This window comes from Penaeus vannamei, chromosome 13 (genome assembly GCF_042767895.1).
Source record: "Penaeus vannamei isolate JL-2024 chromosome 13, ASM4276789v1, whole genome shotgun sequence".
In the NCBI taxonomy this organism is placed as follows: domain Eukaryota; kingdom Metazoa; phylum Arthropoda; class Malacostraca; order Decapoda; family Penaeidae; genus Penaeus; species Penaeus vannamei.
In genome coordinates, this window is record NC_091561.1 from 29,420,389 (window position 1) to 29,422,888 (window position 2,500).

At 36.5% G+C, this 2,500-nt stretch overlaps 1 protein-coding gene across 3 annotated transcripts in view; it reads right to left on the minus strand.

Annotated features, from left to right (window-relative positions):
* Nucleotides 1–476, minus strand: part of LOC113830560 (pre-mRNA-splicing factor 38B) — a 50,928-nt gene extending 50,452 nt beyond the window's left edge. For 2 of the 3 annotated variants that reach the window (XM_027383769.2, XM_070129149.1), the window contains exon 1: nt 355–476. The gene's annotated coding sequence lies outside the window, so the exon portion shown is untranslated. Of the gene's footprint in view, nt 295–354 lie in introns of those variants that run through there. The other variant, XM_070129150.1, reaches the window with a different exon arrangement.
* Nucleotides 477–2,500: the final 2,024 nt, after the last annotated feature.

The window sequence follows — 2,500 nt, forward strand, 5'->3', positions numbered from 1 at the left end:
ATCTCATGTCTGGTTATTCCAGCGCTACCGCCTACACCGCAGGTAATCCAAATAAGAAATTCGTTCAGAAATTCGAAAATCAATACACTTGAAACACCACTGGGACCTCGACATTATAGAGATGTCTCACAACTATTCCTCCAATGTGTGTGTGTGTGTCTGTCTTTCGTGTTATAAAAATGTCCATCTCTTGGTTTGCGATTTTCCTGTGTCACTTCTTCAACTATTGGCAGTCATCCTACCTTTGACAAGTCGACATGAGAAAAATAGCTTTTCATAAACATGAATTTAGTCTGAATCCTTGCCATTGGAGAAAAATGGTGATTGTACATCCCAAAATGAAGTAAAGAGTACCTTTATTCGACAAAAGCCCCAGGGAGCTGCGTGGAACCACCTTCTCACTATGCTTGCCGGAGTCACACTAGCTAGGGAGATTGGGGGCGGCGGCGGGGGAAAAGCTGCCCATGTGAGTCGACTTTTCCCCTGCCACCCCGCCTGCAGGGGACAACGAATGGAAGTTTCCCGTGAGCATCTCGCCGGTAGGCCTTCCAAATGGGCTAATGAGGACCAGATAAATTCTCACAGTCAGTATTTGTAATGCTCATGCGCATGTAAAGCCTGTATGAATTTTGGTTGTGTAAGTTGATGTCTTTAATGAAATGCCTCAGAAGACGTAGGGCAGCGTTTAGTAATATGTACGAAGTAATGTACTTGTGCATTACTCATCCAGTACCTATAAAGAAACAGATTATAATTTTTACTGGTAAAGTTCGAAGATTATCAATGGATTTAGAAGACTAGTATAGTATGGTTTATGCTGAATGACACTGCAAAAAAGTTTTTTGTGGACTTTCTCGACTTGGATGGCATTGGTGTGCATTTCATTTGTTATATTTAATGCTTCATAATGTCCGTTGTAGTGTAATGACCTAAAATGCCCTCTAATATATATTTCTTTATATATCTAGAATACTTAAGCACAGAAATCTTTTTGCCAGTCATTGATATACCAGTAATTATTGTTACCTAACGTACTAAAAAACAAAACTAAGAAAAGGTAATCATATATCTTATATGCATCTGAATTCAGGTGCCATCATGGACACGACTCCCGACACAACATTACTGTACTAGTCATGCTCTGTCATGGACAATTAGGCAGCATGATATCAAAAGTTCCCCAGACTAGGGAATTTCTCCGGCCACTTCATGACTGCGCCGGTCCGCCTGGGTCTGTGTCCAGGTACGGCGAGAGAGGCAAATCTGAAATGCTTTTTTTCTTACCCTACAAAAGCCGTTGGTTGGCAATATCCTGCCCATACGTTATGTGGTAAATCTCACACCTTGGCTTTATAGTAAAGGCGAGGAGAAAGAAAACAAATGCTACGGAAAAATTCGAAGCCGGTTTTACGATCTGGCAACTGTTACAACCGGGTCCTGCAGCGTGTATTGATCATGAAAATACACATCGTCGACCACTTCCTCATTTATAATTTACATTGATGTTTCTTATACTATTCAAAACGTACAGGCGAGTACCCATTGCTAAACGAAAAACAAAAACTACAACGCAGTGAGAGAGAGAAAACGAAAGACTTGACAGAAAACAAATGAAAAACGGGAAAAGCGAGGTTGCAGCTTGTGCATGACTAGGGGAAATTCATGAACGGAACCTGTACGCAACTGCTTTCCTTATTTCTTATCATATGTGATTAAATGAAGAATGGTATAGACTTTAAGACAACTTTACGTCATCTAACGACAGTCTGGATAAAGTAAAAATAAATCGTGAAACAGCAGATGATTACAAACTTCGAAAATATTCACGCTACACACAACTTCATTCACATTTAGATAATTTCAGGCAGTAACAGTCTCTTAACAAAGAACTTTTATTACTGAAAATTACAAGAAAAATAAAAAGAGGTATATTACTTACACGACTCAACCTAACAAGATTCTAGATGTGGATTTTACACAGAAAAGGAGAAAATCTGCTTTCAGATATAGAACACATAAACTAAGGCTAATATATTCACTAATGAAAAACCTTATGAAATCTTTTTACACATTTATTGGATATATAATGCTAAAGAAAATCACGGCAATAGCAAATATATTAGAAATGACGAAATGATTATGGTAATATTGATGATAATAGGAATAATTACAATAGTACTATCATTGTTCTTTCCATTATTCATTACATTATTACTATTATTGATATTATTATTATCATTATTGTCATTACTATTATTGATAATATCATAATTACCCCTATTTTTACATTTTATTATTTTTATTATCCTAATCATTATTATTAACAAACTTAGCTAAGTCATAGAAAAATATATCCTTTTCAAATGTAATGTATATATGCTCTTAGTCCTCATATATGACGTTAGTTTGGCCAAATTGGCAACATTCTCGGTTCCCGAACCAATACCTGGTGTATATTATACAACTGATAAAAATCGTAGTAATTTTGAAATGACTTTAT